This window comes from Sorex fumeus, unplaced genomic scaffold, assembly GCF_029834395.1.
Source record: "Sorex fumeus unplaced genomic scaffold, SorFum_2.1 ptg000003l, whole genome shotgun sequence".
NCBI lineage: Eukaryota > Metazoa > Chordata > Mammalia > Eulipotyphla > Soricidae > Sorex > Sorex fumeus.
The window spans coordinates 3696884-3712489 of NW_026606060.1; positions in this window are offsets into that span (position 1 = coordinate 3696884).

Genomic DNA, 15606 nt, shown 5'->3' on the forward strand with positions numbered 1-15606 from the left:
ATCACCGCCATCCCAGATAGTCCCCCGAGCACTGCCAGGAGTGATTCCTTAGTGTAGAGCCAGAAGTAACCTCTGAGTATCTCCTGCTGTGGCCCAAAACAAAGAAAGTAAATGAACTAAAAAGAAACATTATCCTATAGAGTGGCTTTTCTTTTCTTTCTCTCAGAACCCTCTCTTAATCCTTACCTAGCAGTTTGTAATCACTTTAGCATCATCCACTTCGGGGGAACATAAATTGTGCTTAACTTATGATTTACCACTGTTTCTTACACACACATAGTCCAACTGTATTTTGAGATCTTTGTTCTGAATATAATTTTTATTTGGTTGGAGACTTCCCAAGCAATTTCTTCAGAAACAGCATATGTCTATATACTTTCTACATATTTGCCACCATATGTCTGAATAAGTCCTGTGTTTTGCTTTCACATATATAATAACTTGGCATGGAATAGGAATCTTCACTTGCCATCCCTTCGCTTTCGAATGCCTGGAAATGTTGTGTCGCTTTATCTAGTGTCAAGTAAGGCAGTTGAGAAATCAGACCACCCACCCCCAGGCCAAGGGGCTTTTTGTTAGATGCCACATCTTACAAGATTCCCATTGTATCTCTAGAGTTTAGAAATTTTCATTAGGATGTGGTCAAGTGTGTTTCTTTTTTCTAAATGCAGCTTGCCACTTTATGAGCCTTTGTAAATGGAAAATTTTCTTTTTTTTGGGGTCAGGAAAGGCTTTTTGTCTGCTTCTTTTTGAACAATTGTATTTTATCTGTTATTTCCACACCCCTGCCTCCCAACCTTGATATTTTATGACCCACATTATACTATTTTGGATATGCCTTCCAGAGATCATTTTTTCCCTCCTAATTTCACTTCTTTTACCATTTTACTGAGGAGTGTGAAGCAGTGCCTTTGTTTGACTGCTCAGATGACACTTTTTCTTCAACCTTTTCTATTTTCTTTTTTTTGTCTCTCTTGATTTTTAGCAACTCTTAATTTTAATAAAAATTTTAAAGTACAGCCGAGTTGCAAGAATACTACAAGGTTGTTTATATTGTATCTTATTCTGTGAAATTTCTAAATGACCAATCACTTTATTTTTTTATTTACTTGGTTTTATTTTTTTGAGTAAAACAGATTTTATTTGGAGGTTTTTGGAGGGGAGGAGGAATAGTGGGAGAGAGAGAATAATGCACTCAAAAGAGAGCACGGGCTTCCCCAAAGACGGAGAAGCCCCCCCACTACACACACCCCAACATTAAAAGGAAATAGGAAAGCATGAAAGTACACATCTCAAGTGGGGAGATGCAGGTGACACATGTGCTTGGGCATCACATGTGCTTGGGCGCCACATGTGCTAGGCCACGTGGGCACCAGGGCAATCACTTTAAACTTTCATGTACTCGTAGGTGGCTTATAGTGCTTATTGATTTCATGAATGGAATATGGTTTCAATACATATTCTAATTGGTCAAGTCTGGCATACTGTGAGAGTTGTTAATGCACAATTTAGCAAATTGAATTTTAAATTCTCATGGTCTAATTCCAGTTTGTTTTTAATTAATTATTGTATTTTATCAATAGATACATATCCAGTGATATAAACAATGACATTTTAATCTTTATTTCCTATAATTGGAGATCCTACTTTCTTATATGTTGACAGAGGCCTTCAGAATAATGTTGAATGATACCCAGGAATCTGTTCCTATTCCTGACCTCAGTGAGCTCTCAAAAAAATTTGGAAATGTCATGTATAATTCATTAGAAAGGGTAAGATTTGATATTAATTTTTAAAAGTGTTTTTCTTAGATTTGTTGTAGTCATAGTTTAAGAGTTTTTATTAATAATAGATGTAAAGTTTATTTTTAAAAATTGTGTCTATCATAACAAGCTTGTAAGTTTGCCAGTGTAATACATCAATATAGTAAGATGTAATGAATATATATATTCATAATATATAGTGAAGTGCATGACTGAATTTCCTAAAACTTAGCCCTCTTTACACTCTTAAAACAATACCAGTTGTTTAAAGTTTATTCATCTTGGAAAGCACTATTGCATTAATTACTAGAAATTAATTGTGATTTTTATATCTACATATTCTGTGATATTGACGCATGACCTGGTTTCCCTCCCCTGTTCCAGTTATAATGTCATAATTATATGAACTTTCCAATTTTTTGCCATGCTGTTATGTTTAACATAACATAACATTTAACATTACTGTTAAGTAATGAATATAGGATGACCAAGATTCTAGGGTTAATGAATGATGAACCTCTAAAAGATTAACTCTAGAAAGTTAAGTGAGAAGTCATGGCAATAAAAGACTGACATTTTCTTTACTCTTCTCACTTTACTGGAATAGATTCTTTCATTGATCCATCAGTTTTAAGACATCAGTTGCTCAGAGACTCACAGACAAGAAACCATTTCAGAGGAGTCAACACCTTTTATTTGCTGAGTTCTTAAAAATTTGTGTAACATATAAAGTCAGATAGTTCTAAAAGTGGTATAATAGGACCGTGGGGAGGCTCAACAGGCGAAGTGGGAGGTCCGGCTTCCATCCTTGGCCTTCCCTGATTCCACGCACATTCCCCAAGCACAGAGCCAGAAGTAGCTCCCAGGCACTGATGTGTGTAGCCCCCACCCCCCCAAAAAATTAAATATAATTAACTTTAATTAAAAATATTTTTAATTTTAAAATGTTTTAAAAATTAAATAAACAGCAGTGACAGTTCTTGATTTGCTGGCTTCCCATTCCCAAGCCATCATTTGTCTTTGCTGCTGTCAAATAATAAGTATGATCTGCTTGCTTTAGATTTGATTTATAAGCTATTGTTTTCCTAGCTTGCTTGCTGAAGGTTTTCACTTTCAAATATTTCCAGGTCTCCCTATTCTCTCAAAAAATGGTGACAACTCCTTTAATCCAGTGTTTTTGGGGTGGGCGTTGCTCAGGGGCCCAGGGGGCCGTTTCCTTCAAGACTGTTCAGCAATCAAGCCTGACGGTCCAATACTAGGGCTTTCAGATGTGCAGCTGCCCAGGCAGGGACTGTGGTGTTAGGGACCACTAGGCACCCAGGCAGTGCATCAGGGCCTCCAGGTCTATAGCTGGCAGTGCTGGGGGGAGGGGCACACAACACTGGTCTCAAACTTGGGTCCTGGCAGATGTAGAACATTTAGCCCTATCCACTGAGCCATCTTCCAGGCCCTCTACAGTTCAGTAAGTCTTGAATACCACTGTATTGAGTGATACACTCGTTACATATTCTTACATACATCCTACTTCGATTTTCTCAAGAGTTTTTCTCATTTTTTTCCCTCACTGTCACACCTTTTCATTTATTTAGTTGTTTCTGAACCTATTGCTATAAGTCTTCCAAAGTCTTCCAGTAACCCCTGAGTATCACATGCACCCACACATTCTATCCTCCTGTGCCAACTCCTTACCATGTTCCTCTTGGTGTTTTCCCATCCTGAAGCCCAACTCACAAACCAAGAATCCCCTTAATACTGCCTAACCCTGGATGCCCATGTCTTGTGGAGTCCTGTCTTCCTTCTTGATTTTTATAAAACCCATAGAATCAGCGGCATCCTGAGAAAGGCTGCTAGAGCATGGAAAGTTTGGAGATTGCAAGTCTAAAATTTCTTAATTATGACCTTAGACTTGGTTTTCCAGGGTATGGCATTCCAAGCAAAAGTTAATTTTATAAACACTATTCCCTTTTCTCCTGGCTTCCAATGTTGCTAGAGATGTGTAGCTATCATTATTTTCGTATTTCCAATGAATGCATGTGGGATGTGTGTGTGTGAGAAAGAAAGAGAGTGAGTGAGAGAGATAGAGAAAGAGAGAGAGAGGGAGGGGGAGAGAGAACTTTTGTCTTAGAATGTCCATTTTGACTCTGGTAACTGGGGCTGGAGTGATAGTACAGCAGGGAGGGTGTTTGCCTTGCATGCAGTCCACCTAGTTTGATCACAGCATCCCATATGGACCCTTAAGACCTGCAGACATGATCCCTGAGCACAGAGTCATGAGAACACCTTGAGCACTACTAGGTATGTCCCCAAAAGAAAACAAACAAAAAACAAAGAAGTGATTTTATAATTAATGACAATGCTCCCAGCGACTGTTCATCCTACTCTCCCAGCAGTTCAATCATTTGACACTGAATGAGATAGTGGATACAAGTTTGGAGCCGTCTTACAAAAGTATCAACCATCACTTCACTTGATCACTTGACATCCTGTTACTCAGCGATTTGCTCGAGCGGGCTCCAGTAGCGTCTCCATTCATCCCTGTCACGTGCTAGTGTAGCCAATGGCATCTTCTTGTTTTAGGAACACAAACAGCATCAAACCGATTGTTCGGGGTCTTGAAGAAGAAGTCTGACCATCTCATAGGTGGGCGGCCATGCGGTCTTTTGATGTCCCGTGGAATCCAGTTGGTAATGGCTCTAGTCTAGCGGTCATCTCCAAATCTCATTACGTGTCCAGCCCATCTGATTTTCGACGCCTTGGCAAAAGAAACAGTGTCCCTGATTCTTGACTGTCAACGGCAGTCGGAACTCCGGATTTTTTCTCTCATTTGAGTGAAGCGTGATAGTCCAAGCATAGCTCTTTTGATTCCTCTTTGGGAGACCCGAATAGCATTCTCATCCTGTTTTCGTAGGGCCCAGGTCTCTGAGGTGTATGTTAATGCAGGAAAAACAGTGGAATCGAAGATATGTGCCTGGAGCTGGAGGTTTTTTGTCCTCTTAGCTATTTCTCCCATGCTCTTGAAGGTGTTCCAAGCTGCTCTCTTCCTACTGAGCAACTCAGGTGCCAGGTCATTCATCATGTTGACTTCTCGACCTAGGTACACATAACTGCTGCATTCGGAGATGTTCGTCCCGTTGAGAGCGAATGGAACATCAGGATAGACACCATTTCTCATAAACATTGTCTTTGTGAGATTTAGCTGTAGTCCCACATTTCCACACTCACGGTCGAAGTCGGCCAGCATTTGTGCCTCTTGGCTGATGTTTGGTGTTATTAGAATGATGTCATCGGCAAAGCAGAGATGGTGTAGTTGCTGACTGTCTATCTTCACTCCCATTACTTCCCATTCCAGTTGTCACCTGATGTTCTTGAGGGTGGCACTGAAGAGTTTCACTGAAGAGAGGGTGACACGAAATGAGTTTAGGTATTACCCTGCCGAACCCCTCTCTTGACATGGATGATCTCTTCTTTGTAGAATAGTGAGATCCTGGTAGTGAATCCATAATACAACTCACGGAGGATCCTGATGTATTGAATTTGAATGCCCTAATTGGCTAGGGCTTTAATGACTGCTTTCATCTCAAAAGAATCAAAGGCCTTCTTTAAATCAGTGAACATTAGACAGAGTGGCATCTTGAACTCCCTATAAACCTCAATGAACTTGGTCACCATGTGTATATGGTGATTGTGCTGAATCCTTTTAGGAAACCAGCTTGCTCGCATGGTTGTCCTTGATCTAGTGTTCTGCCAATCCTATTCAGGATGACTCGAGTGAACAGCTTGTAGATGACAGACAACAGGCAGATCGGGTGATAGTTGCCAATGTCATGGATGTCTCCCTTCTTGTACAGTAGTACAGTCCTGCTGGTTTTCCATTGGGACGGAAACTTGCATTCAGACAGGTAGTGTGTGAAGAGTCGAGCGAGCCAGTGTCTTAATGAGTACTGATGGCAAATTCTTCAAGTGTTCGGGTCTGATCTTGTCTGGGCCAGGTGCTGTTCATTTCTTTACTGATGAAATGGCATTTCAGATTTCAGAAGGGAGAATGTTGGGAACGACATATCTATCCTACGGAATTTGGTATGTGGGCAGGTGGACGTGGCTATTGAAGAGATCCGAGTAGAAGTCATGGATAATCTTCTCCATTGCCCTCTGGAAGATTTGATAGATCCATCAGGACATCGGAGGACAGTCACCTTAGTCTTGTAGTTGGCAAAGGACAGGAGGGTGTTGTGAATGGTTTTTCCAGCTTCTGCCACATCTGCCAGCACTGCTGCTCTTCTCTCTTTGAGGTCTTCCTTTATCGCTTCTCTGCACTGCTTTGCGAACTCGGATGTTGGCTTGTGGTTGCCTGAGGCTTGCGCCAAGCCACCTTGGCGAATGAGCTCAAGCATTTTCGAAGACAGGCGTCTATTTGTGGCTCTCTGTCAGCATTCTTCTCAGAATCGTGGAGGTGCTGAACCAGTTGATCATATTCCTCGTCAATGTTGTCAACAACGCCATCTTCCCATGTTGCAGCAATAGTGACAAAGAGCTCCCAGTTGGTGGTCATTCTGGAAGTTCTCTTCTTAAACTTTGCAGCCTTTTCTCACCGCTCTGTGAAGTCAAATTTTTCACAAAGGAGATGGTGGTCCGATCCCATTTGGAATTTTGGGACAACAGCGACATCAGTCAGGCAAGACCATCGATTGAATATGATGTGGTCTAGTTCGTTGTGGAACCGTCCACCAGAGGACTCCCATGTCCAACGTTTCGATTTGGCCTTCTGGAGTTATTAGTTACCATGGATGCTTTTGTTCGATATGATGAACTCAGACAGTTTCTCACCCTATTCGTTCCATTCTAGACCATGGGTTCCGATGTGGAGTTCTTTGGCTGATCTTCTCGGTTCTATCTTGGTATTAAAATCACTGACAATGATCTTGTAGAAGGTGTGGTCTTTATAGAACTTCTCCAACTCCATGTAGCACAGGGGTAGGGCGTTTGCCTTGCACACAGCCAATATGACCGACTCGAGTTCGATTCCTCCGCCCCTCTCGGAGAACCCGGCAAGCTACCGAGAGTATCTCGCCCACACGGCAGAGCCTGGCAAGCCACCTGTGATGTATTCGATATGCCAAACACAGTAACAACAAAATCTCCAATGGAGACGTTACTGGGCCCGCTCGAGCAAATTGATGAACAACAGGAGGGCCAGCTCCATGTAGAACTTCCAATTTCTCCTTCATCATAACTGGATGTTGGTGCATAGACAACAAAGATAGAAACTTCCAGCAATGAGCCACATCTATTCAAGTGTAATCGTCCAATTTGGGTTGTTAGGCATTCAAATGAATCAATGTTTATGGCCAAGTTTGTGTTGACACCGACGCCAGTGATGCCTCTTTTGTTGTATATTCTGAGGAACAGTTCTTCTCCAGTGTTGAAAATAGCGTGATGTGATTGATGCCTTCTCATCTCAGTCAGACCAATGATGTTGTACTTGATCTTTCGCACTTGCACCATCAGGTCCTCAATGGATGCATCCAATGCCAGGGTACGTGCATTGAAAGTACAGACAGTCATTTTTGTCCTTCTTAGTTTTGGCAGCCTAGTTCGGCCCTGAGATTTTATAAGCCTCTCCTTCCTCATCCTTCTTAATGCTGCCGTATTCGTGGCTCTTTCAGGGTCAGGGGAATGAGACCCATTTTATTTACTGGTTTTGGCATATCAAATACATGACGGATAGCTTGCCAGGCTCTACTGTGCCAGTGGAGTATAAACCATGACCCAGAAAAATGAAGTTCTTTTCCTGAGGGCACGATAATTGGTGATGCACCCAAGATTTATATCTAGTCTGACTTTACCCTCCTAATGATTTATTAACCACTATTTTTAGCTCCTTAAGAATATAGAAGTCAGTATCCCTCCCAGTGGAGGATGGGCACTGGTGGAGGGATGGGTACTAGATCATTGTATAACTGAAAACCAAGCACAAAAATTTGTAAGTCTACAACTGTACCTCATGGTGTTTCACTAATAAAAATTAAAAAAAAAAGAATATTGAAGTAATCAAAGCCCCTTCACATAAACACAGACATGAGATGACTGATGTTACATGGTGGTTTTCCTTTTGTCTTTATTTTTAAATTGGCTTTTGTTGTTACCTTCACCCGTTTTTAGGGTCCACACCCCAGTGGCTCTGTGTTCGAGAGTGCCCCCTGGTGGTGCTGAATCGTGTGCCATGCCAAGGATTTACCGGTGCTAGCCGCATGCAAGGCAAATGCCTTAACTTCTGTACTATCTCTATAGTCCAAGGTCCACAAGGTCCACAGAAAATTGCTTGCATCAAAGCAGTTTCTTTCTGTCTCAGAGCTTTGGATATTTTCAAAAAAACCAGTTATTGGGGATTTTTTACAGTCTATAAGCAAGAAGAGAGACATTTGGAACATTGGTGGAGAGATCAAAGATTTGGGGGGATTTTTTTAATCATAAAAATATCAAATCTTTAGGTTTAAAAGTTAAAACCATGCAGACAGGTGGAAAACAAAACGTACCCAGATGTGGGACTGTTAGGATCTTCTGGGTCCATTCCATGAGTTCATGTTTGAAGTTTGTCCGCGTTGCTTTTTTATCTTGCAGGCCCTTTTTCTTCGGGGGTCCCACAACAGTCAGGGTCTTCTTACTCCATGCAGAAGACGCCAGGCTTCGAACTTTACTTTAATCCACAAAGCACCTGCTAGGTCCTATCCAACCCACCCCTATCTCCAGCCTCTTCACTCTTTCAATTTCACAGAAGGAACAATGAATACTGACGTGGATCTTTCCAGAAACTATTTATGTATACATAGCATGTACATATCATTACATTAGAATCCAGATCGGATGATGTTATACCTACAGTTCAGAAACCTTGCAATTTCACTTGTTATATTTTATTTCTTTGGGGGATGCTTGGGATATTCCTAGATCAGTGCTCAGGGCTAGTTTCTGGTGGTGTTAGCAGTGGGGGGACCATTCTGGGAATCAATTCTGCATGCAGGGCCAGATAGATAATATTAAGAGCTCGTCTTGCTTGCAGCCAATCTGAGCTTGATCTCTAGTATTACATATGGTCCCCCAGTACCATCAGAAGTGATCCCTGAGCACAGTCAGGAGTAAGCCCTGAGCACTGACGGCTGTGGCCCAAAAGCCTAAAATAATTTTAATTGAAAATTAATTAACTAAATATGCACCTCCTGCATGTAAAACAAATGATGTAGTCCTCTGAGTAAGCTCCCTTACCCTTGTTATAATTTAAATATTCTTCTATAGCTACTCATTTTTCTCTTGAAATGGTTGTTAGTGTGAATTAATCAATTTTATCAACCAATCATCTATTCATGAGCATTTAAACCCTACATAAATTGCATTGCTATTTATTTTGTAGTAAATCAATGTTGTAATGTTAAAATATCTTCAATCACTATGCAAATATATGTATAAATCAATTCACTGATAAGAAATTTCTGAATCAGAGTATATGTATTTTTAAATTATGATACACATTTAAAATTATGAGCCACATTAAGTTCTATGAAAGCTAACCATTTATAATACTATAAACAGTGTTCGAAACGGTTCGTTTTCCCCTATCAAATCCAGTTCCAAATCATACAGCGTTGTAAAGTTCCCTCATCTAACACGGAGACAAAGTTGCAGATCTTTGCTGTTTTACTTTCTTTCTTAATGATTAAAATTGAACATATTTTCAGATATCTATGGATTATTATTCTCTCTTTTGTGATGACCTGACTTTTTATAGCCTCTGACATTTTCTAATGGATTGCCTGATCTGATGTTTTATTGGTTTAGTTTGGTTTTTCAGCTGCTTTAGATGAGGTTTGTTTGCTGTTGTTTCTTTTTCTTTGTTTTTCTTTTTGGCATATGAATCCAATTCATATGTTCTTTACCAATAACCCCCCTCGCTTATTGCCTGTTATCTAACCTGTTTTTCAGTCTTTTAACTTTGCTACTTTCGTGGGGCATTGGGGGTTGGAGGGAGCTAAGTGAATTAAGGCAGTTGGATAGAGTAGAGGTTTGTCTCAAGTCCCGACAGCATACGGGAGCGAAGAGGAGGAGAGGGCAGGCAAAGAAGCAGGGCGTCTTCCCAAGCTGTGCTATTCCTGTGCACTTTCTCCTTCACGGAGTCATTGCTTACAAAGCAGCCGGGAAGCACCACCACCTAAACCAGAGGCTCCTGCTTTCCTGGTCCTGAGTCAAAAAAGGACAAACATTAGTTTTTTAAAAATGATGTAGCTTCCTCATACCAAAAATAATTATGGGATATCGGGACTGTATAATAAATTAATATGCAGCTTGTCCATGCCAGCTTAATTCTCATCAGCCACTATAATTTATTAACAGTGAGGTGAGAAAGACATGAATCAGCTTAATGTGATATAAGTAGGGCGTTACCATAGCAACAAGATGCAGGCTGTTTTCTACTATTTATGTATGGTTTATTTTCTCCAGAGCCTCTGAGTTATTGCTTGAAACAAATGGAATGAGAAACATCTTGCTCTGAACTCCCCGCTTTAGCCCTCAGCGTGAGTGTGTATATAAAACCACATTATTTTTTCATGAGAGAAAAAACAAAATTTAAATTATGTTTATAGCAAGATTTTAAAAAAAGCACTTCAGAGTTTCCCATCGATTGTGATTTTTGCCAAATTCAATTTTAATTTTTTTTAAATCTCAGAGATGCTTAATTCCTCACTGAAACCTCTGTGTGGGGGGTGGGGAGTAGGGGGGTAGAATCCAAAACACAAACTGGAAACAGACCTAAGGTTGATACCACTTGTCAAAGGAAGTGTTTGTTTTCTCTCCAGACTTGATGACTGGTTGGAAACCAACTTGCTGCTGGAGAAGGAGTGAGCAGGCTAAGTGTGATAACCCTTTCCGTCTCCCTCTACTTCAGAAATGGAGAAGAATAACCCAGTCCAGGGAGAAAAAGAGCGCCAAGTAGGCGATTTCAGCTGCTTGTCACGGGCACTATGGATCCTTAAGAAATATTACCGGTGTGTGAGCCCCACACTTGCTTAAATACAAATGGACTTTTTTCACACCAAAAAAACTCCCTTAACTTTCTCCATTTTCCGCTTCTCCCTTAAGGGCATCAAATTTAGGATTTTTTTTTTTATCAGAAGAAAAGTGTCACTGCCAAGCAGAGAAAACATGAAGACGTATGTTTTCAGGAAGAAAGGGATTGTCCCACCACCCTCCTCTTTCCTCATTCCAACTCTGGTTCTTATCATAATTCCCCCTCCTTATTCTTGGGGAACCTGTTTTTCTTCTCCCTTTGTCTTTCTCCACCTCCCATGACTTTGTCTCTTCTTTCCTCCATGTCTTCCTCTTTTTCCTTTTTCTGGCTTCTTTCTACCCTCTCGCTTCTACTTTCCTCTTTTCTATACTCTCTCAAGAATCTAGTTTCCAGGGATGGAGTGATAGCACAGTGGGTAGGGCGTTTGCCTTGCACTTGGCCGACCCGGGTTCTATTCCCAGCATCCCATATGGTTCCCTGAACACTGCCAGGAGTGATTCCTGAGTGCAACGCTAGGAGAAACCCCTGAGCATCGCCAGTGTAGCCCAAAAAGAAAAAAAAAAAAAAGAAAAGAAAAAAGAATCTAGTTTCCTCTGGACAAGCCTTTTACCCAGGAAAGCTGTACCCACAAACCCAGATGTCAACCTTCCAGTTCCTGCGTGGCCACATGAGTAGAGAACAGATGCTGCATAAATGGGCGAAGGAGCAGATTGGTGAAGAAAAGGCTGAAAAGGTGCTGAAACTTCATTCCTCATCTAAAGAAAAAAATTCATATTTATACCTGAATACATAAAAACTCATAAAAGTGAGTTATGATTATTTCAAATCAGTAATAAATAGCGTATGTGCTATTGTCCCCCATCCTAATGTGATCTACAACATTGTTGTAGACTGTGATCTACAACATGGTTAAAGATAGTTTCATACATCATTCCAGCACCAAACCTACCACAGCGTATCTGCTTCTCTCCACCAACGTCCCAAGGGCCCTCCCTCCCTCTCCAGGTCAACTCAGTTCTGTAGATAAACTGTCCAGTTCTGATGCCTCCAGCCATTCATTATTCCCTGCGCACGTTTTTTTATATCCCGTGTAGGAGAGATCATTCTGTGTCTGTCCCTCTCCTCTTACTAACTTCTCTCAGCATAACACCCATTTCCGCTCCTTCCAAAGACCGGAAAGTTGCATGATTTCACCTGTGAGTCAAAGTAGTTTTCCACTGCGTACCCATGCCACAGTTTCTTTATCCAGTCACCTGTTTGGGGGCGCTTTGCTTGATTCAGGTCTTGGTGATGGCACATAGCGTTGCAAGGAACCCGGAAATACAAACGTATTTTTGAAATAGTGTCTTGGGATTTTTGCCAAGAAGTGAAGTTTTGGGCTGTGGAGAAAGAACTTGAAGCCCTTGCAGGTAGCCCTCCCCACACTTGGAGCCTTGGACTCTGGCAGTCTCATGATCTAGCCTCTTTTTGACAATTTTTGGCTTAAAGGTAGTGGTCAGGCCTGCAGCTCTGGGCTTAGGGAGCATGTCACTCACCTGGAGCACGTGGTCCTGGGGCTGTCAGAGCCACTGCTCATGATGCTCAGAGGGCCCCAGAGCTCTGGCTCTCCACTCAGATCTTCCCCGGGTCACTTGTGCTAACTCCAGCTGGTTTCTGTGACCCACCAGAAAGTCCCAGCAGATTCACCCTTGTTTTCCTCAGCTCCTTCCAGAGTTGACCCTCTTGATAGACCTTCCTTCTTGACGGCTTTCTTCTTTTCCCCTCGGGTGCCTTCCCCTCCAAGGTTTCTCAGTTAGGCATGTCTTCCTGCTGGATTCTCTTCTCCTTCTCTCTTTCATTTGCTTTCCTGTGAGTTTTGTCTCAGCTCCTTTCTCTTTCTCATTTTACCTTCTCCAATCCCGCCATATCATTTTCCATCTCTACGCTCATCTACACAACCATCAGCCGCCTCCTGAATTCCAAACCCACTTAGATTACGCCCTGCTGTCTGTGTGCGTCCAGGGTCCCTCTGACTCACAGGCCCAAGGCACAGTCATTATTATCCTCAAGTCCTTCCTCTTGCTCCTGCGCACTCTGTCTCAGGGAGGCCGACACCAGTGGCAGCTGCCCGCTGTTCCCTTTTCCTTCCTACATTTACCATCCTAGCCATGAAAAAAAATCAGTCCTGACTGCTTCTTCTGGAAGGGAGCATAACATGAGGCCCCCATAGCCATGCCACCGGACTTCATGCCAGGCTGTTTTCACTTGGGGCGCCCCAGACGGGGATGGGTGAAAGCCCTCCCCGCCCCAAGGGACCCAGCCCCAGCAGCTGACTTCTTCAACCCAACCACCACCATGCTCCAGGCCGCTCCCCACACACTCGGGCAGAGCCTCACATATGAGCGAACATATTCCTGGACACATCATGAGACACTCCCTAACCATTCTTGAAAATTGCCACACCATATTTATGGGGTTCAAATAGTAGGCAGCAAATCATAGAGGGATATATATATATTTATGCATATATACATATTTTCAGATATATATATACCAAAGCTCACATCACCCACACTTGAGCAACATGTTAGTGATATCCTATAGAATGTCTTAATGCCTCCTGCCAAAATAGAACAACCTTCACACTGTTTCCTATATGAACACTTTTTGGTAAGCATATTCAGCAGTTCTTCATAACAGACAATACAGAATATATTCTTTCGGTTGTGTTTTGGGACAGGGATTGGGGTTTGGGATGGAAAAAGCCCAGATTTGGTGGTGAGAAGGTGTATGGTGGTGGGACTGGTATTCGAATATTAACTGTAATCAAATATTGTGAACTAGCTTATAAAATAAAAAAAATTTTTAAAACCCAGTCCTGCTCCTTGGATTTCCTAGACATCTCTTAAAATCATTCAGTTCCCTCTATTTCTGTGGTCTCCAGACTAGTTTAGGCCACTTTTTTTTTCATTATAGAGATCATTTATTGAGCTGGAAATCCCATATTGGTATATACAAGGTACATGGTTCTTTCAACCCTAGAAATGTGGAGCAGATTCTTGTTGATATATCACTATGAAATGAAAAGTCACTTTACAGTCAGTTGATCTTAAAGGAGATAGGTTTAAAGTGAGGTGGACTTTGTATCTTTAAAATGTGAATAACAGAGCCAGCGGTAAACCCTGAATTCAGAAGATATAACCCCAACAACAACAAAAACAAATGGTGGAGATGTTAGAAATTTATGTTATAAGTATTTCTCCACAATAAAAAATGTATACAACTAAAAAATAAGTTTCTGGAAAAAATAATAAAGTAAAATATAAATAAGTCAAATGAAATTTGGGGGAAAGTACACATGCTAAATTCAATGACCATTAACCTACATTTCTTCTTTTCTTAATTGGCCTTAACAATATACAGTCCATGAATCAGATATTTCCCAGAGAACTTTAACTACATCCATGATAATATCTAAAGGTGCATCAAGAATGAATGAGAAAAAAAAAAATGAATGAATGAGAGATTAGGAAGGAATCTGAAGGAGAGACTCGGGGAGAGAATTCGTGGCTTTCTTACCCCTGGAAACTAATAAATATGGTGTTAGTTTAAAAATGTGAGTAAGTCTGATGTACTAGTACCATATATGGGCCACAGCTGGGTTCACAGGGCAGGCGAAGGCAGACAGATGCCCACAAGCCGAGAGACTGAGAAGGTGATTTGTGGCTCTGAGAGGCAATGAATCATGACTCGACTTCTTAGGCCACACTCTTGCTCCTCAGCTAACCCCTTACCTGCCATCACTTCCAGGACTGTCTTCATTATCCCCACCAATCCCACTGACTCTCGATAGCCAGAATAATCTGTCTACACACCAGAATTGGATGAGCATTTTACTGGCTTCCAATGGTCCATTTTTCTGGGGCTGAAGTCTATACTCTTCAATATTGTTCTCGAGACCATGGGACGATCACTCTCCAGGGCTGGAGAGAAAGCACAGTGGGCACAGTGGGGAGGGTGCCTGCCTTGCACGTGCCCAACTTAGGTTTGAGTCCCAGCACCCCATAGAATCCCCTAAGCCTCACTAGGAGGGATCCCTAAGCACAGAGCCAGGAGTAAGTCACGAGCACTTATGGGTGTGGCCCAAAAGAGAAAAAAAAGCAAAAACCATTGTTTACTCTCCAACTCAGCTCTCCATCCTGGGCCTCCATCAAAGGAAACCACTCATTCCTCAAAGCTTCCGGGCCTTTCCATGAGCTGTTTCCACTGCCCAGTCTCTCTTATGGCCTTCTTATTCCCTTAACTTGATTCATTCTAACTGCCCACTCTGGTTTTAGAATTAAAGTCCATTTTGTGGATGTCCACCTTGACCCTTAGCCTCTAGAACATGTATAATGCATACACCAGGATGCATTATAATTGTCCTTTTCATTAATCTGCCTCTCCTGCTGGATCATAAGAGTTATGAAGATAGGGCCTATACCGTGGCTTTTTAGCACATTCCTGGCACAATGTAGGATTCATTTTTTATTTATTTTTATTTTAAGATCACACCCAGTGGACTCAGGGACAACTCATGGCTTGGTGCTGGGTACTGTGATGCTGGAGACCAAACCCAGGACCTCATACAAGGCAAGCTCCCTACCACTGAGCCCCAATCACAATCTAGAATTCATGTTTGTTGAATGGATAAGTGAATGTAAGGACACTTCCAATTCTTTAAAGACCATGAGAGGGATGTTCAGGGATAGGGTAAGAAAATGAGATTGAAGACTAAGCAAGGACCAGAGATAGAAATCAAATTTC